The sequence below is a fragment of the Lepisosteus oculatus genome, chromosome 19 (genome assembly GCF_040954835.1).
Source record: "Lepisosteus oculatus isolate fLepOcu1 chromosome 19, fLepOcu1.hap2, whole genome shotgun sequence".
Lineage (NCBI taxonomy): Eukaryota > Metazoa > Chordata > Actinopteri > Semionotiformes > Lepisosteidae > Lepisosteus > Lepisosteus oculatus.
In genome coordinates this window covers 9,327,699-9,348,481 of record NC_090714.1, presented here as the reverse complement: position 1 = coordinate 9,348,481, position 20,783 = coordinate 9,327,699, and the positions used below count along the sequence as shown (strand labels likewise).

The 20,783-nt window shown below is 39.8% G+C and overlaps 1 long non-coding RNA gene across 2 annotated transcripts; it reads right to left on the bottom strand.

Annotated features, from left to right (window-relative positions):
• Positions 1-433: 433 nt before the first annotated feature.
• On the bottom strand, positions 434-14,417 carry LOC138224317 (uncharacterized). 2 transcript variants are annotated; one of them, XR_011182775.1, is made up of 3 exons: positions 14,119-14,414; positions 991-2,867; positions 434-847 (listed from the first exon to the last, which is right to left on the bottom strand). It is a non-coding gene; the product is annotated as an uncharacterized lncRNA (long non-coding RNA). The 2 variants fall into 2 exon arrangements; XR_011182774.1 differs by lacking the exon at positions 434-847 and having other exon boundaries at positions 2,439-2,867; positions 14,119-14,417.
• Between the last annotated feature and the right edge of the window lie 6,366 nt (positions 14,418-20,783).

Below are 20,783 nucleotides of genomic sequence, written 5' to 3'. Positions count from 1 at the left end.
GATTTGGATTAGCATTACTCTTCTTTTTTAATTTATATCAATGATATAGATTCTGGATTAGTCACTGAACTAGTCAGGTTTGTAGATAATACCAAATTAAGAGGATTTCTTAACACTGAAGAAAGTCAAAAACATGTAGATCAAATTCAGAACCGGGATAACATCTGGCCGATATAATTTAATGTAGACAGTTTCAGGGTGTTGCTTGCAGATACCAAAAATAAAAATATAAAATGTCAAATGCTGAGTTTGAATAGTGTACTTATGACACTATTATGAATATTATGAATTTGGTGTTTACTGTCGTCACATCATTCACATGATCTATCTAGACTCTTTGGCGAAGCAACAAAAAGACAAACAAAATGTTAGGTACATAGTTAAAATAAAAGTTTAAATAAAATGACACTATGTTAAAACTGTACAATTGACTGTAAAAAAGACTTTATTTAGAATTTTGTGTAAAATTACAGAACACTAAATCACAAAGAATGTAATGCTGCTCTGGAATCAGTCCAATCAGATAGTGTCTCAGGCTGAAAAGAATGCCCTACATTGTCAGGCTAACAGAACTGAATTTTTAAGTCTTGAACAGAGACTATTAAGGGATCTGATCCAACTATTCTCAATTCTCAGGGTCAATCCAATGGACTTCATTTTCAAGACTGAAACATGAACCAGAGGACACAAATGAAAACTACAGGGAAATGCATTTGTGAGTGAAGAACTACCCATGTTGACAGCTGAAAGAGGCTCTTAAACTTGCTACTAAAAATCAAATGAGCAAGGTGGGCTGATTGGTCCCCTCCTTTGTGAACATTCTAATGTGTTGCCAACTGCATGCCATCTGGAAAATAAATACATTATTTCTATTACAATACAGATACAATATTACATATAATATACTCTTTCAGAATTTCATTTCAACAATGATGAAAATAGTGCTCCAGTGCTGTAAAAAACAATAAAATTAAGTCTTGACCCACTTACCTTTCACAAATTGATGTCACCGTTTGCAGAACGTTTCTTCCACTGGCAGTCCTGAATGGGTTTTGGAAATGATCTTTACAGCTGTCATGCCTGCTCCCTACCACATTCTCGCATGGAAGGGCACTTGCACTAATTACATTCCAGCCCTTCTGCCCTTACATTCCAGCACTTCTGCCAAACGACACCGCTCCTGCCAATCAGCCAACCACTACACTCCATTAATCAGCGCACCTTCTTCCTCACACAATACTTAAACCCTCCAGAACCCTCTGCTCTTTGCCTGGTATTGGTTGTTCTTCAGAGCTCCTACCTTGCCTTTGTTTTTGGAAGCTACTCTCTTCTTTTATGAACCTTGGAGCTTCCCCTTTGAGTACGTCTACTGTTTTGCCCTTCTCTAAATAGGAAGCCATCTTGTCAACCTATACCTTTCAAATCACGGATCTTGGTTTTTGACTATATCTCTGCCTAACCCTTCTTCTCGCCAACCTGTAGTTGTGAACCACAGAACTTGACTTGGCTCCTAACTCCCGTCTAGCCCTCATTCCTTTAGGAAACTACCTCCTCATCTCTAAACCCCCTAAGGTACCGCATAGGGTTCATCTTCCTGTTTGCTTAGGGGGTCAATCGTGACAGCAGCCAATCAGTTTCAATCTGGAGTTGCACCTGTATTTATAATCAGTTGGAAGTGATGCTGGGATTCACAAATGTAATTGTAGGTTGGTTTGAAATGGAATAAATTACTCTAGTTATTCTAAATAATGTAGAGGATCACAAGCTTTGTGCATCCTGTACACATCTGGGTAAGAGAATCTTGGCCATCTAGAATGCTGTAATAAACATTTTGACCCCTGTGTTGCACTCATTTCAGGCATTACTGATGGGACTCCTTCCTTTTGAGGTCATCTGAATGTTGGTCTGCTGTTGGTAATTTCTTATTTTTTCATGTACAAAGCTATGCGGGTGGTATTTTTATTTCTGATGGTGAAGAGGAGATACAGGAATGCTGTATCAAAGGGGGTAGAGGTGTGACAGGATAACTATTTATTTAACTTTCCATTGCAGAAAAGCCCAAAATTGCTAAAAGTGTAAACTTATCTGTCATAGTTTCATTTAAGAAGAACACAGCAGGAACTGAAAACTTCAAGAGCAGGTACTTCAATAAACTGGGAAGTGTGCTGTTATGTTACAGCCTTCACCTTGGTTTCAACATTAGAATTACTGTCAAGGTTGACAAATGGGCAGCCTTTTTCTCGTTCTTGTGCACAAGCTGTAACAAGATTGTCCAATGTGTATACCTTAAGAAGGCATGAATTTCTTTTCTACAACCCATGGCTTTATGTAATATTGTAATTAAATGTCTTTAATTGTATTTGGCTGATGCATGAAGCATTTTTAAGCATTTTTTGGGCTTCTCTACAATGTGTTTTCTTCACACTCTAGAATCATGGTACATTTATGCATAAATCTAGCTTTATTACATTTATTTGTATATAGTGCCTTTCACAACAAGGTTGCCCCAAGGCGGGTAACAATGCAAATGGCCATACATTTTGTGAATACAGAAAAGACCAGAAGACAACTGAGGGGAAGAACCAAAAACTCCTTAGTAAGGAGGAAAAAAAAACTCTAATGGTCCAAAGTCAACTGGCTGCCCAACCCCTTTGGGCATGCTAACATTATACAATTAAAAAAGGGGCATAAATGAATAAGGGGGATGAATTAATCCATCCATCACGTTTTCTGTATGTCAGTACTCCATGCAGATCCCTGTAGACCAGAACAATCCTCCTAAATGATCGCTTTATTCACAATGTCCCTCTTGGATCCATGGCAGTGATGCAGTATCCAACTCAGATGGTGACAAGCCCGGGTGCCATCTGGACAGGTGGGGAGGAGAATAGGATAGTTTATTTAGAACAGAAGTATCAACCTGCTGGGCCAACATAGAGACACACAATGGCATGTACAGCAGCACCAGCAGCCATGGTTGCAGCAGTCTATAATGTAAGGTGTGTGTAGGCTAGGCTGAAGTAATAGGTCTTCAGTCTGGATTTGAATACTGAGATTGACTCGGCATCCCAAATATGGGGTGGGAGACTGTTCCATAAGCTAGGGGCCCTGTAAATAAAGGGTTTACTAACTGTTTTTTTAATTAATTCTTGGAATATGAAGAAGACCTGCATTCTATTATCTAAGTGGGCGACTTGAATGGTATACATTAATATGTTCCATTAGATAGACAGGTGCCTGACCTCTGAGAGCCTTATAAGTGAGTAGAAGGATTTTGAAGTCTGCCCTGTGCCTGACAGTAAACCACTGAAGAGAGCTAAGTATGGGGTTTGTATGGTCGTTCTTTCTGCTCCTAGTAACAATTCTAGCTGCTGTGTTGTGAATTTTCTGTAAGGTGTTGAAAGAGTGATGGGTGCTTCCTGATAGAAGGACATTGCAGTAGTCTAATCTACTTTATACAAGAGCATGTTTTACTTATACAAGAGCAGTGCCTTGAGTGGAGAGACAATGCCTTAGTTTTGCAATATTTCTTAGCTGTAGGAAGCATGTTTTTGATACTGTATTAACATGAGAGTTAAAAGAGTGCCTTGTGTCTAATATGATGCCTAGGTTATGTGCTGAGTCTTTGAGGCAAACTTTTAAATCTTCTGAGTTAAGTGCTGAAGTTATAGTAGCCCTATCAGGAACAAGTAATAGGTTTATTCCCTGCTGGAAAGACGAAAGAAAACAACATTTCGGCCGTGTAGTCTTCTTCAGGTGTGTAAGAAGAAGCTTGAAGAAGGCTGAAGAAGGCTTGTTTTCTTTCGTCTTTTCAGCAGGGAATAAACCTATTACTTGTTCCTTTGCAGCCTATGTATGCTGGCGCAGCTACCCACCTGGACTACGTAGTCCAGTCAGTATTGTTCCTTCCAAACAACAGAACCTCAGAGTTGAGTAACAAAAAGTTTTCACACATCCACGTTTTTATCTCATTAATGCAATGAACTAAAGTGATAATAGACGAGTTGACATTAAGTCATCAATGTATCGCTTGTAGGGGTCAGGAACATATCCAGTATAGGAAGCGAATCAGCGTTCTTCTATCCAGTCGACATTGATGACTGCGTCAGTGCCGCCACATCCTCTAACGACCAGCTTGAGTACTTTCTGCATCATTTCACCAACTTCCACATGTCCCTCAAATATACAGTTAACATATCTTCCACTACTATTCTGTTTCTAGACATCAACTTCTCCATTAACTACCCCCCACTCTCTACTTTGGTCTATTACAAACCTACGGATTCACACAGCTCTCTCCTGTAAAGCTAATTTCACGCCAAAAACACTAAAAACTCTCTCCCTTTTTCACAGTTCCTTCGGCTATGACAATTATACAGCGACAACATCAATTTCCAGAACCAAGCCCTCAAAATGTACTCCTTTTTCATCAACAGAAGATACCCTAGCAGTATTATTGACAGGGCCCTTGCTCAAGCCAAAAACACCATCAACCATCAACTCAATCAGAAACTCCCGCCGTAACAATTGCATTTCTTTGGTGCTTCTCTACCACCCCAACACACTTCTTATCCCCAGGACTATTAACGATAACTTTTCCATCCTACAGGATGATCCCTCCACTGGGGCCCTCTTTTCTTACTGCCCCATCATCTCATATCACCGACCACCTAATCTGCATAACCTTATCCACACCAGGCACTTTCCCTTGCAACAGAGCTCGCTGTTTCACCTGCAAGTACCAATCTAACACAACACTCATTCAAGGCCCCTCAGGACAATTCTGGATCAGCCAGAAGATGGCATCTTGTTCCTCTAGCAACCTTATTTACTGTATCTCTTGCAGTAAATGCCCAGCCATCTACATTGGAGAAATGGGAAGGAGACCGCTTCAGAGAACATGTTAGGGCTGTGAAGATTAAAGATCTCTCCAAGCCCATTGTTTCTCATTTCACCTCTGATGGAGATGATCATGCTAATCTCTCCGTCTGTGTTCTCAAAGATGGTTTTCTGAACTCATACATCAGAAAGACTACAGAAACTAAAATTATCCTGCAGCTAGGATCACACCTTCCCCTTTCTCTTAATGACAGACTACTTTTCTTCTAAATTTTCTCTATTCATTGTAGGTTTCATTTCACACCTCTCTTCACCTATCCTGATTTCACACCCCCTGATTTGCCTCTCTTTCGCCATCTTTCTGTCAGCTTCTCCCGCCCCTCGCTCCTCCTCTCTACCAGCCTTTGTTCTCCCGCTACATTACCTTTGCTTACTGCTCTGTCTTTCTCACACCTGAAGAAGGCTCCACCGACGAAACATTGTTTTCTTTCTTCTCTTTCTTCACCTATTACTTGTTCCTTTGCAGCCTATGCATGCTGGTGCAGCTACCCAACTGAGCTGTCCATATGTACTGTATCTTAAAGTCGCCTAATATTACAACTTTGTCTAAATTAAAAACTAAATCAGAAAGCAGTTCACCAAATTAGGAAAGAAACAACACATATTGTCATGGGGGTCTGTACACTAAAAGAATGTATGTACAGATGCAGCCATTCCAAACAAGCGGGCGATACCGCATTATTTTGCGGTGCGCTTTACGCAGTCTACCGCGAGTTACCGTAAATTCTCCTATAGTACCGCAAGTAAAATAATAGTATCCGGAATTTCCGCAAGGTGGAGCTAATGAAGCTCAACCTCTCATGTTTGAGCTGTCGCCATCAAAGTCTTTAATGAAGATATTACTTCATAGTATATACTTCAATAGTATTAATAATGAATGACCTTGGACAAGCTGTAAACTCAAAGTATTGCCCTGGTCCACATTTTTTTTTTCATTGACCATCTTTGTAAAAGTAACACCACAGCATTTCGCAATCACGCATTTGTTTCAAATCATGCAAAGTACAGTAATTTTTGAGAATCTCTGATTCACCATGCCTTTCACATGCTCATAAAAGAGATTGATTTAGGAACATAAACATATTACTGTATGCAAACTGTACTGTATACAGTATGTATATGTATATTTAATGTCTTTACTGTGCCTGTTTAAGTATTGAATATTTATATAGAATTTTACCACTGAAGGGAAATCTTAGTAGCTGAGCATAAAAAGAATATGAGCATACTGTAACACGTGTGAAGGCTATAAACGATATTAATTTTGGAACGTAAACATACAGTATATGGCTGGTCTCGGTACTTTTAAGAAAACATACACACCAGTATTCCATTTCTCCCTTAACATTTTAAGCATCGAAGTCTTTAACTAACGTGATACCGGAGTCAACAAGCATACTTTTAGAATTTGATTAAAAGGGAATATAATATGGAATCGCATATCTAAAGAAATTAATAACGATATAATTATATTCATGTGCCGCAACACAAGAATTTCCCTGGCTCAGAGATTAAATAAAACTTCACTCGCACCAAACAAATTTATATTTCTATAAACATGATCGAATTTAAGTCATTTTAATAACAATGAATAGTCACCTATGCGTTACAATATAAACATTTATATTGATTTAAATCGCCTTTATTTAAAACCCATAAATATAGCTGATACTGTTTAGACTTTTAATTATTTAAAACTGTGTAACAGCAGCACAATGCACAATGCAACGTAAATTGCTATCTTTGTCTTTTGCGTAATAATGTTCACCTCTCTGTCCAGCAAATTAACAATAGTAATAATAAAGAACTTTATTGTATATGGCGCCTTTAAAGGTGGCTCCTCAAAGTGCTTTACAGGATAAAAACAATAACAACAATACTGTTAGGCTGGGCAAACTATTTTTTTTTAACGAAATACAAAATGAGATATTTGGGTGCAATTTTAAGAAGCATTGCTTCAAATGTGTGAAAGTCATTCATTTTTTAATCCAATTCTCAGAGACTCTCTGAAGATGGCTGCTAGGCCACCTCCACACCCTGAGCAATGAGCTTTCTGTAAAAAAGTATAGCGTTAAGTGAGGCTTTAACTAAAGAAAAAGGGTCAGTGGGTCTAAACTAGGTTTGTGTTAGTAGGCACAGGTCAGAGTTGGTGTCAATCGCCATATCATTAACCAGAACTGATTTGTTGCCTAGTGAGCTGTAGTGTCATATAAAATGACAGAGTCCTGATGTTGGTGAAAGAAGAGTCATTTATTATGCTTGCAAGCGGGAGAGTAGCTTACCAAAGCCAGTCTCCCTGAACGGTTATAAAATTAGTCTTTTTATACAGTGTAACAAAGTATTAGCACATACATCATATGACTTGCTAACTGGCGACTTGGACCTTTCTGTTCTTATGCTGGTTTCACAGAAAAGACCTCCTTATATGGTACTTTTCCAGAACTTAGCATTCACAAAACAGGATGTTATAAGTTCCACATAGACGTTATGTGAAATCATGAACGGACAGCAGTTACTACGCATTCCCTGCTGACAGGCAAAGAATATGCAGCTTGACCTTTAGGAGATAAATTGTTTAAAGCATTTATTCTAGATTCTTCACTCCCTCCTTAGAACATATTGTATCGACACCAATAATGTTCTAAACAATGAGATTTTTGTCCTCATCATAATTATATTGAATTATAATAACAGAGTTAGTTACTTTGGTACATACAGCTTTAAGACAGTGAATACATAAAATAAAAATGATTAATAGCATTAGACCATGAAGATATGTTGTACCAGTGATCCTCTCCAGGCTCCAAACACAGACTGCTGCCACTTTCCCACTCCCCAATCATCGGGATTATAGTCGTGATATTTTTGTCCTACAACATGGATGTACTGTGCTAAGTCCGTGATATGTTCAGAATTGTCTGGAATATGAGTACTACATACAACTGCTTATCACCCTAATAGATGATGGCCTAAAACCTGTGATTATAGCGGAAAGCATACAGTTAGTTCCATTCTAATACATTTGACTCACACTCAGACTAAAAGCAAAACAATTTACCCATGCCAATAAACCTAAATAATCACCTCTATTAAAGGGGATTACTCCTATGAGCATCTTGTATAGCAATACAAACCCAACATGAACTTTGATTATTATTTGTGGCTGATATGACACCACCAAGAAGGTATTGATTCCATATTCCCCATCAGAGTAACTCTCTTTATGCTTAACAGGCACTCTGTCAGCGCCCCCCCTCAGGAAGCCCGACAGACACAGAAACAGTAACAACATAATTATTTCTGTTCACTCAGTCTCTGGTGCAGTGGCTCGGTGGCAGTGTGATCCGTAGATCCAGAGATCTCATCCTGTCACTCGGATGACAGAGTTGGTAGTCAGTAGCACTTGAAATGGTCTCTCCTCAGCAGAGTTGCAACATCTGGCAGGGTATCTTCTTTACCCACACCCACTCGCCAGATACCAGGTTGTGTCTTCCCTCTACTGGAGGACCCCAAGCATCTAGCACCTATTTACCAGCCCCAATTAACAATCTACAATACTACAATAGAGAATTAGATAGCAAATTCAACTGTCCATAAGCCAAATTTGGCACTCCAGGTAGTTTCGTTGGTTGGCTCGTGATGAAATCAAACAGGGTCTGTTTGATCCAGCCCAAAGGCTACACAGAACTGCAGGCAGAGCATCTACCCACGGTGTTCCTTCAGTCTGATGTTTTGTTGATACTTCAGAGTCTGTTCCTTCTTTCCACTGTTCCTGTAGACTGAGGGTGATGGGGGCAATGAAGGTCCCAGCTCATCCCGAACAACACAGCCACAGCCTGACACACCGGCCCTGTGAAGTGTGTCCTTTTTTCAAAATACAAGCGGCAGGGCAGTCCCCACTGAGGGCTTCAAGTATTTGGCAATCACAGAGGCAGTGGCCTCAACCCACTGGCAAAAAAGATCCACCATCATTATAAGAGCCCAGGTTTCCCTTTGCATAACTGCAAGCTACAATAGCCAATTTGCCAGGACATGCAAGGTCCCTTATGAGCAGGCCTTTTGAGCTGTAACACCTGTACCTTTGACAAGCATCACATTGAGATACCACATTGGTTGCTACTGCTCAAACCCGGTCCCCACCCCCACCCAGTTTTGGGAAAACCGGCACACCATTTGACTCACACCTGGGATTCCGACAGAATGCATTTCTGTGAGGGGATGCAGGGCATCTGGTGTGCTGGCAGCACCACTTCCCATCATCATGCAGCAGCTCTACTTTCTTTTCTAACCATGTCCATTTCTCTGTTTAAGAGGCCTCAGCCTGAATGTCCTGTGGCTGTCCCCTTTGCACCAACAGAGGTTTCACAGGGGTCTCAGACCTGCTCTCCCAGGGCTGCTCGCCTGGCAGTTGCATCTGCAAAGTTGTTCCCCCGAGTTACTGGAAACATTTCTTTATTATGTCACTTACACTTACTGTAACCACAGCTACTTCAGTCGGCAGCTGCCAAGCTTCTACAATTCAGAGACAAACCCAGCATTCTTAAGTGGAGTCCCTGCCATGGTGAAGAAATTCCTATTCCTCCACAGCCATCCAAAATTGTGGCATACACCACATGTGTAGATAGAATCTGTATAAACTGCTAGTTTTCCATTTAGCATATTTACAAGTTTCAATTAATTCTTTTTATTCGGTCTGCTGGTTCAACACCAGATTATTCACAGTTTATACAGCCAGGCAGGTAGCCTGCACAACACATAAACAAGGCCCCTTAGCCACCGCATTGAGGGGTCCTGAATAATAACCCACCAGACGATGCCTACTGTACCTCCATGCTCCTCCGCCAGCACAGCAGTTCACTGTCACAACCTCTGCAGCCAGTGGGCACTCCTTCTCTGTCCTGTCTCTCATTTCCTGTTCTTTGCTGTCCTTCCGGTGTTTCTCTCTCTCTGGGGCTATATATTTCCGGGTTTTTCAGTCTGCCTTGGCTCAGCATTGATGTCCGGATGTCCTGAGACCCGCCTAGCACCAGGTCGCCCCACATCTGCTACCTGAGGGCATAGGTTTCTATACGGCATTCCCTGAACAGCTGAGCCTGGGCTAAGCCCCGTCTCGCCGCTACGCATAGGGTCTTTTCGCTCTCCTGACATTCCACGGTTCGTCCTTTCCAAAATTCGTGACACTCACATCCCATTTCTTTCACTTACATACAGATTACATACAGATGATCCGTCTGAGGGAATCCAGCCCAGGGCCAGTGCCTGCAAGAAAGCTTGGTTCAAATCATTAAAAATGGTTTCTGCTGGAGGGGTCAAGGCAATTTTGTCTTTAGACTGCACTACCCTCCTTAAGCCAATTCTTCACCAGGCGAACTCATTCTGAGAAGGAATTCACCCTGCCTTTATTATGTAGTTGCCTTTATTATATACCTTTTTTCTCATCAGGAGATCTAATACTTGGAGTAGCCCAGCCTTATGGATTCCCTCGCCACGTAAAACAATCACAATACCACAGAGCTTTATTGAGGTAGTTCACATAAATGATATCTTATACAGTAATTCCTTATAAATGCTGCAGGGCATCTGAACCCAATAGGACTGGTGTGTCCCCCACCCACGTCTGTAGTTGAAACTGTACATCTTTTCCCAAGCTTATTGTGACAGCTTGTATCTCCTTTAAACACAACCCTTGCCCCCCTACTGTAGTCTCCTGCCACCCCTTAGAAATCTTTATATCACATCTTTTTGCTGTTTTAGTCAATAAACAGGACAACTGTGCTCCTGTGTCCCCCAGTAGGGTAACCTGGACACCATTTACTGTACACTGTAAGATTACCGTACTGATTACACTGTATTGCTCTTTTATTTAAATCCAGAGATCAATTTAGGGAGGCAACAAGGGGTTTCTTATCTTTTAAATCTATTATTTCACACAAGGCTCTTGTTCCAGCTTCTGACATGTTCTTTAACTGTGAAATCAATTCTATTTCTTACAATTTTCCCCAAAATGCCCTGTTTATTTTACAGTAACTGCCACCAACTTATAAGTAGTTTTATCTTGGGGTTTTATCCCCTTTTCCCCAAAGGGCTAGTCAACACACCCTCCATCTAGATATGCTCAATCAGGATATTTATCCCAGTCCTCATTATTTCCTTGAAGGGGTCTTATATCTGGGTATAATTTTAATGTTGCACTATAATTGCGACAAACTGTTGGTTCCTTTTTCTCCTCCTTGGGAGTCTTTTTACCTCCCGTTTGCAGCGCTCACACTTTTGCATCCGTAAAATCAGGAAAGCACAGTTGTACATTCTTGGCAACATCAGGCTTTAACCCACTCCAGTAAATTTGTTGTATTACTGTGGAAGTATCTTCATTCACTTCCTTTTCATTGGCTAACCCCGAGTATACTATCCATAAAGTTATAACCCTTTCTGTAAAATCTGAAACATCCTCAGTTTCCTTCTGCTGACATGCTGTTACTTTTCTCCCATCTGTTTTTGGTGGGTAATGCTCTTTAGAAATTCCCACATTTCTCCCAGATTGTCTCTTAAGGCGTTCTATTTCTTCTTTTGCTTTTTGCTTTTTCTGCATATATAACTTTGTTTCATTTCAGTTCATTATTTGTTAAACTTCTGCCTTTGCACCTGATCCTATTTGACTGTTTCATCCTGGTTCTGTCCATGTTCCATCAGACAGACCATATTTCATTTTCAGCTTTTCTTCTACATCTTTTAACTTCTTTTTCTCCGATACCCAGTCTGAAACACCGGGGTTAAAGTTAGCTTGAAATTCAAAAACGATTTTCGCACGCCTGTAGCGTTTTTACAAAACCTCCTAGAGTTGCTTTGTGTATAAAGCACATTGTGAATGTTTTCTCAGCCTTCCTGTTGTCGTTTTTATGACATTTTTTTTTACCACGCACAAATATTCTTGTGTCCATATCCTTGCAAGGGAAACACAGAAAGCCTTTAAACCAAATGCATTTTAAAAAACACGACATGTGAAAATTTTCGCAACCCCTCCATAAATGTATCAGTGAGCTAATTATTCTTTTCTGACACTCAGGGTTTTGATTGATGCGGAATTACGCACCATCTGGATCACTGGGGGACCACTGTATACATACATACGTTCACAACGCGAGAAATACTGTTCAATAGAGTTTCATGCGAAAAACACGTACAGTATATGACCATAGGAAGCAGAAAAGCACAGTCTCCAATAACCCAGACTGTAAGCTGGGGAATAAAGCTTTCTTTATTTCCTGTTTTCATTCAGCAGGAAAATTCCTATTCTTTACTCAACATCTTTTTAGAAACAGCACCCATGATGTTCAAATCATGATGTCCATGATTTTTTACACAGAACACTGACAGCTTTGGGTTGTGAATCTCTTTTTCTCGTGGGTTTATTGAATGTGGCACTATGCACTGGGATAGGGGGATGCTGTTCACGAGCCAATAGCATTTAAACCACAGCACCCACAGTGCTGCAAGTAAGTGTTTACACACTAAGCAGGTCCTCTGACCTTTCCAAGCCTTGTGAAACCTGTTTTATTTTTTTTATGACTTTTTCAATATGGCACCATTAGAGAGACGGTACATGGGGATAGAGGGGTGCTATGCACGAGTCAATAACTTTTCAAGCACAAGATTTGCAATGCTGGAACCAAGTGTTTTACACACTAGGCAGACCCACTCACTTTATGCAACCTTGAGTTGGGTTGTGAAACTTTTCTTTAATTTTTAATGTTTTTTATTTTAATAAGGCACCATTAGACATGCAATACACTGGGATAGGGGGGTCTTCTTAATGACTCAATAGTCATTCCTATTCCTATATTCCATTTCTATTCCTTATTTTTTTATGATTTTTCCAATATAGCACCATTAGAGAGGCAGTACATGGAGATAGAGGGGTGCTCTTCACAAGTCAATAGCTTTTGTAGAACCATACTCATTATGTCGTAACCAAGGGTTTTACACACTAGGCACGCCCACTGATCCATCACAACATTGCTTTGATATGTGAAGCCTTTCTTTCAGATACCTGGCTATTTTTTCAGATACCTGGATATGTACATTCTGCAAACCCTGGTCTGATGAGGGTATGGTTTGTACAATGTCACAGTGGTAGGTTTTGCAGGAAATGTAGTGATAGATTTGAAAGAAACAAAGCATAGTTCAGTGGAAGGCTATAAGTTTATCTGCAGGAGTATTGGTTCTGCAAACTAGGGAAAAGGAATCCAACAGCAAGACAAAAAGAAAACACAGTAGTGTTTATCGATAAATCAAATATCTTTTTAATCGTTGTATTCCTTATTACATGCATGCACATCCATCACAACAATAGAAATCAGATGTGACAAATTTGATGATAAAATATGCATGCAATTTGTCCCAGATTTGTATCCAAGCTAGTAGTCACCTAAATCAAGGTTTTCATTCCCAGGACATTTCCAGGCCTGGAATTGAAAATTCTGACCTCTGAAGACCAAAACAACATTTCCGCCTGCTGTTTTTTTTCATATGTTTGTCTGCTGAGTGGACATTAAGAAATATAAGAAATTTGACTGTTCACAGTCAAAGCCAAGGGGGTTAGCTTCACATTAAGACCTGAACTAGGCTCCTGCTATGTTCTGCTGCAGAGATATAACAAAATGTTTAAGGGGTGGAAATTCCAGGCGGACATAGGCTTAATGGGTCTCTGCCACTAAGAGGACTCTGGCTCTAGGTTTACCACACAAAACGGGCAAAATGCTATCCCAGACAATTCCTCAACCCTGAGTCACAAACAACTATGCAAGCAACTGAAGACCTGGGTTTACTGCACAACCCCACACTGCACGGTCAGAACGCTATCCTAGCAATTCCTCTATCTCAACCCAATAGGCAAAGCACACGCAAACCACTGAAGTCCTGGCTTTACCGAGCGCAAACAACTACGCAAATCACTGAAGTCCTGGCTTTATTGCGCAGCCCCACACCGCATAGGCAGAACGCTATCCCACCAATTCTTCTCTCTCAACCCGATAGGCAAAACACACACGAACCACTGAAATCCTGGCTTTAACGCGCAGCCCCACACCTCACTCTACTAAACGACTCTTTTCTCACAACCCCAGACCCTCTGTTCTTTACCGTACTCGCGGAAACATCGGAGAAATACTGTTCAGTGTTGTGGAGAGGAGAAGGGACTTTTAATAAAAGAGGAGTCCTTACCTCCTTTGAGAGTGGAGCCTAACTTTTCCCCTCCACCGCCAGACGGAGTCCCCTAAGCTGGGAGTACCCTGCCCGCCGTGCCAAATTGTAGTGTCATTTAAAATGACAGAGTCCTGATGTTGGTGAAAGAAGAGTCATTGATTACGCTTGCAAGCAGGAGAGTAGCTTACCAAAGCCAGTCTCCCCGAATGGTTATAAAGTTAGTCTTTTTATACAGTGTAACAAAAAGTATTAGCACATACATCATATGACTTGCTAACTGTCGACTCAGTCCTTTCCGTTCTTATTTTGGTCTAACAGAAAAGACCTCCTTATATGGCACTTTGCCAGAACTCAGCATTCACAAAACAGGATGTTACAAGTTCCGTATAGAAGTTATTTGAAATCATGAACGGACAGCAGTTGCTATACGTTTCCTGCTGACAGGCAAAGAATATGCAGCATGCCCTTTAGGAGATAAATTGTTAAAAGCATTTATTCTAGATTCTTCAGAGCAAACATTTAACAGTGAGCATTTTTTGGTAGTTTCATGTTTTAACTGATTTAGGTTTACCAGTGGAATGGAGATTAAATTGTCAACACAAGAGCCCCTAAAGGAACATCTGAATTCTAATCTAGGTCGAGTGATAGTTGCAGTACTCTGTCTATTCACACTCATATTTTGTTCTGAATACTAATGTGATTGATGGGATGCCGTGTGGTAGAGAACCTGGGTTGGTTCTAGAGGTGAACTAGAGGTGGGAGTAAAGACAGCACGCGATTTAAGATCACATGGCTGAGGCCTGGGAGGTGCTCTTAGTAGTCAAGTAAGCAATTTGTCTGCTATATTTTGGGATTGGAGTAATGATCCCCTCTGGTTAAGGTAGAAACCATCCCGTTTATAAAAGCCAGGCCTTTCCCAAAAAATGTCCCAATTATTAATAAAGGTTATTCTATTGGATGCACACCAAGTATCTAACCAGTGATTTAGGGAGTATAGGGTAAGTCCCTCTGTATAGGATTGGTAAGGGACCAGACAATTATATTCCGACATTTTCTTTGCTCTCCTTTGCACATAGAAATGAAGTTACTCTTTAACACCTCAGATTGTTGGTACTTTATATCATTAGTTCCAGCGTGTACAACCAAGGTGGTGACTTCATTGCTGGAAAATGTGTCTAGTTTCGCCTCAATGTCAGAAACTCTGGCCCCAGGGAGGCATTTTACAGAGAGCGCTGCTTTGTGATGGTTAGGAAATTCTAACATTCCTGATTATCGAGTCACCAATTATGAGCACCTTATCAGCATTGACAGACAAGCTGCCTAAAGCAGAGAACCTGTTTCTGAGTCAGATTGGTAACTGGTGTGCAGGGGGTCTAGTCTTTGAGCTCTTAGACCCCCATCTGACCATGACCCAGGGCTTGCGTATGGTTGCTGCTGGTGCCGGCGCCGAGCTGGAGACAGCTGGGCCAGGAGGGACTGCAGCCAATTCTGAATTGACTGAGTGCTCCGACTGAGCTGAATCTATCCAACTCTTAATCTGTTTAATATCTAATAGTGTGCTAGTGCGCCCCTCCAGAACAAGAATTCTGTCCTCCAACTCTACTATAAATAAACATTTCTGGTATTTAAAATTATCTATATTGTTGGTTGAACAGTCTATGCTGTACATGCCGGAGGACTCAAAACACAGGAGTGCTCTCGGTGGAAGACATAATCTCACCCTTTTGTAAGATGCACTGTCGGAGATTGTCCTTATCCTGCCCAAGCTAGGTGGTTAGTCATCTGGTTTTAGAGTTTGTTTTGCAGGGAGACACCGAATGACTAAGCCATTCGATGAAAACCAGTCTTTCTCTCTGCAGTTGGCATAGTTAATCGACAACGGCATAGTTAATTGAAAACGTGAAGTAAAACTTTATATAAAGAGTGTTAGTTGTCCTTCTCACTCTGATCTTTATTGTTGTCATAAATCATCCAATTAAGAAAAAACAGCTAAAATAAGAACACCTACATAATACGTTGCAGAGAAGAAAGCACTGCAGAGTCCAGTATCCCTTAGGATCAGTTCTGGAAGAAGGAGCTGATGTTGGTGTACAATAGAGGCTTGTGATTGCATCTGTGCTTCTCTCAATGATCCTGGCTGCCTTAGAGAGTTGTGTGAAGGGGGCAGAACTGCCCGATGGGGACACACAGGCTCAGGTGAGGGCAGTTTAATGGTTTTGTGCCCATCAAGTTCAGGATGTGTGATGCAGGTTATGTGGGTACCAGCATGTACAAGACAGTGTGAAGGAGTGCCGCTCTCTGGAAATAGAGGCTTGGTCTCAGATTTTCCTCAGAAGACACCCTTTATATAAACTCTCATTGTCCATTTAGGGAAATGTGTAAAATAGGGCATCCCTTCACAGGTTTCTTGTTGTAATCAAATCTTTTTGATCTTTTTAAGATCTTTTCTTACTGTGCTCCTTTCTTCAAAGTGTCATTAAGGACTGAAAACAGGAGGTACCTGTGGGAGTGTAGAACAAACAAATTGTTGAAATAGATTCCCAGAGCTACAGTACAGTACGGAAATGGGATGAGATTCTTGGCTCAGTAAACATGTAAATGAGCAGAAAGAGCTGAAGGGCCACTTCTCATTTATTGTTAACCTTTCCATTACTCATGAAAGCCACACAGCTGCTAATATTTTCTATTTTGCTACTATTAATATTAATTATAACATTACATATCCTATATAACAATATTGTTTCATTAGGTTCTATGTATTTTCTCTCTAATTCACACTGTCTAGATCTAAGAAGGCATTGCTGTTCTTACTTTGCCTAAAGCATCTAAGAACCCACTTAAACTACTAGTTTATTTAAAATGCCTTGTTCTTCAGATTAATTTTTTTCTGAACTGCTCAAAACAATTGTACACAATATGTGGTTTAGTGAGACATGATAAGATGGATTTTATTGCCATATTTTTTCACACTTTCTGAGCTGCCAATTTGCAGTCTGTTGCTTTCCCTTTGTGCACATCTGCTGCCATTCTGTGCAGAAATATGTTTTTGTGTTGTCCTCATAATGTTCCTTAAAATGCATGAAAAGAGGAAGAAAAATGTAAATAGCTCCTGTTGGTGGTGTGATAGTTCTCTTGCTAAACAACAAAAATAAAATGTACTTAACTCTGAAGCCTCCCAGCCCAATAAAACTTCCCACATTTAGCTGTGGTTTGGAAAGGTGATAACATACAAGAATATTAATAGCGGAGAATATAAAAATGTTTTTCATGAAAAAACTGTAGAGCTGCAACAGACAATTTAAAAATCTTTCTGAGTCTTAAAGGATCCAACATCGTTTCACAGGCAGACTTGTGTTATCAGTGTTATTATAAGGTAAACAAATTACTTTTTTCATCATCTCTGGTTCATGTGAACTAACTGCCAAGCAGGAATGAAAAGCAGGGTGACACTGCTGGCGTACTTTGATTGTCTATAGCTGAACATTACAGGCAGTTTTGAAAATAAAAGTGTGAGGAAGCTAGATTTCAAAGCAGCTGTCGCATTCAAATCATCATATTAAGTAGAGTCCCCAAAGAACATATCAATAAAAGAAAAGATCAAAACTATGTGAGCATATAACAGAACACATAACATAATAAACTCAAAAATAATAAACAATGGTTATGAAATATTAATGACAGTTTTGTTCAGGCATTCTATTAAATTATTTTCATATTAGTTTTTATAAGCAGGTGTCTTTAAGGATGTTTTGGTAGGGAGCCTTTTGAAATTCAAACAACAGCTCCATATTCCAATAGATGGTCTCACTGAAAATTCTTACCTATACTGTACCTATACCGCAGAGCATGCATATGTCACTTTATAAAAACAAGGACACACGTGAACAGTATTGTGAGAGGCAGTGGATATAGGACTGAAAACAAGAGGTGCTTCCTTACAGAGGTGGTTATGGGAATGTAGAACAAACTGTTGAAATAGATTCCCAGGGCTGCTTTAAGAAATATAGGGATGAGATTCTTGCCTCTGTAAACTGGTAAATGAGCAGGAAGAGCTGAAAGGCCACTTCTCTTTTATGTAACCTGCTCAAGAAAGCTACACAGCTGCTAACATTTCCTATTTTGCTACTGTTAATATTAATTAGAACATTTATATGAACCAGAAAAATGTTTCCTAGGTTGTCTCCATAAAGGTGAGCATTAAGGTCTATTAGCTTTGGAATTCTTGTCTTGTAAGACAATTTCTTCAAATATTTTTTACTTGAAATCAGGCTCACCATCCAAAAGATGGCAAGGTTGTTTTGTAAATATTAGCATTACAAATGTAATACAGTCAGTCTCCTGTTGTTCTAGTCAATTGAGGGTTACCTATGAGCCACAAGAAGCACTTTCTGACACAAATGATAAAAATGTAAAATGTAGTAGATCTTTATTTCATTGATGTTGTCCTACATTGCATCTGACATCACATTTACTTCAAAATGTTTTTTAAGTATTTTTAATTTCCTTAAACAATTGTTTGGGGTGTTTCTTTGTCACTAAGCCTGGCTCAAAGCCTTCCACCTTGTCTTAACTTATGCTAAGGCAAACAGAATTTGAATATTGCAATATCAAATGATTAAATATTGAATTACTATTATAAATAATTTAATAATTGAATATTGTATGTAACTAATAATTGATTATTGGAATATTGGACTGCTTGCTGGCAATACTGTTATTCACCGTTTGACCTTGTTTATCAAACTATACTATACTAATCTATACTAGATTGAAAAAGATAGCTAAAAATACAATTTTATGTTAATAAAAATGTCACTTATAAAAACAGCAAAAGGTTAACACAATACAGTACTTCCTGATCACTAATGACTCAGGCAAGGCAGGTAAAATGTTCCCTGACAGAGAGAGGGCAATAACATAGAATCACTTTCTTGAATATAATTTGTCATGGGCAATATGTTTTAAAATAAGGAACAAGTAATAGGTTTATTCCATGCTGAAAAAACAGAAAAAAGAGACAAATTTCTCTTTCTGTGTTCTCTTTCTTCTTCTTCTCTTCTTCTCTTTTTCTTTTTTCAGCATAGAATAAACCTATTACTTGTTCCTTTGCAGCCTACACACGCTGATGCAGCTACCCACCTGAACTATGCTTTAAAATAAAATATTTAACACATAAGGCACATCCATTTTCCTGAAACCACCAGTATTCCTGACATTTCTCTTAAAGTGTATTTGTATGCACATAGAGAAATAGATGTAGGAGGGTCATTAACACTGAGAGACAAAAGGCAAAAGTGGATGTTTGGCACCAGATGTACTGTAGCATTGATGTACATAAAGATTTGTTATTGTGTTTATTGCTGTGAAAGGAAGAGTGATGGGCGCGCAGTGGTTAGCATTGCTGCCTTGCAGTTCCGGGACCTGGGGTTTCATTCTGCAACTGGGGTGCTGTCTGCATGGAGTTTATATGTTCTCCCCATGTTGGCATGGGTTTCCTCTGATTGCCCTGGTTACCTCCCACATTCCAAAAACATACTGGAGAGTTAATTGGCTTCTGGGAAAAATGTCCCTGGTGTGAGTGTGAGAGTCTGTCTATGTGTGCCGTTTTATGGACTGACGTCACATCCAGGATATATCCAGCCTTGCTCCTGTTGTTTGTCTGGATAGGCTCCAGCTCCCCTTGGCTCTGTACTGGATAAAGTGGTTAGAAAATGGATGGATGGATGGAAGAGTGACTTCATGCCTTCTAGCATGACGCATCCTACCAATTACCAGAAGTAAAAATTAGGAATAATAAATCCTATATTTACACGAGTGAACAGAAACCCTAAAAATAAAACAGTGCTTAAACTGTTTAAGTGTCAAGAAATTTCAAATTGCGAGTAAACAAAATCTTTGGAATCAAAACAAGTCATCGGAGACCCCGTGACTGCATGAAAAAAACACAAATGTGGATGAAAACTCAGATTTGCATAGCTCTTCCATCTGGCAGTGACAACGGGTCCTATAATAATGTTTTTGTTCGCTGCCATCTTTAGCAGGCAAACAATGCAAATATCATGCACAATTTTCATTTTATGAAAAAACGTATACCACTAGATTCAGCAGATGACAGAAATATGGTAATGCGTAATGGTCATGCCCATCAATTTGTGTGGCATTATTGCTAGCTGAAAATAAGCCTATGGACTTTCCTTGGATAATGTGTAATTTTTCATTATTTCACATGCTTCATTATTATGGCTTTTTAGAATAAAAGATCAATCTATTCAAGAACATTCATTTCTCCAGAACGAAAGACTTACATTTTTCATTTACAAAAGTATTCACCCCCCACCCCCAAGTCAATACTTTCTACATAGTCCTTTAGCTGCAATTACAGTCATGAGTCTTCTTGGGTATGTCTGTATGAGCTTTGCACATTGTAGAATTTTTGCCCATTCTTCAATGCAAATTTGCTCCAACTCTTAGATGGAGAGCATTAGTGGACAGCAATTTTCAGGTCATACCACAGATTTTCAATTGGATTCAAGTGTGGGCTCTGGCTGGGCCATTTCAGAATACTTACCTTATTTTTTTCCCCAAGCCATTCCTTGATAGTCTTTGCCATGTGCTTTGGGTCATTGTCCTGCTGGAAAGTGAATCTTCACCCTAAACGCAGATCTCTTGCTGACTGAAAAATG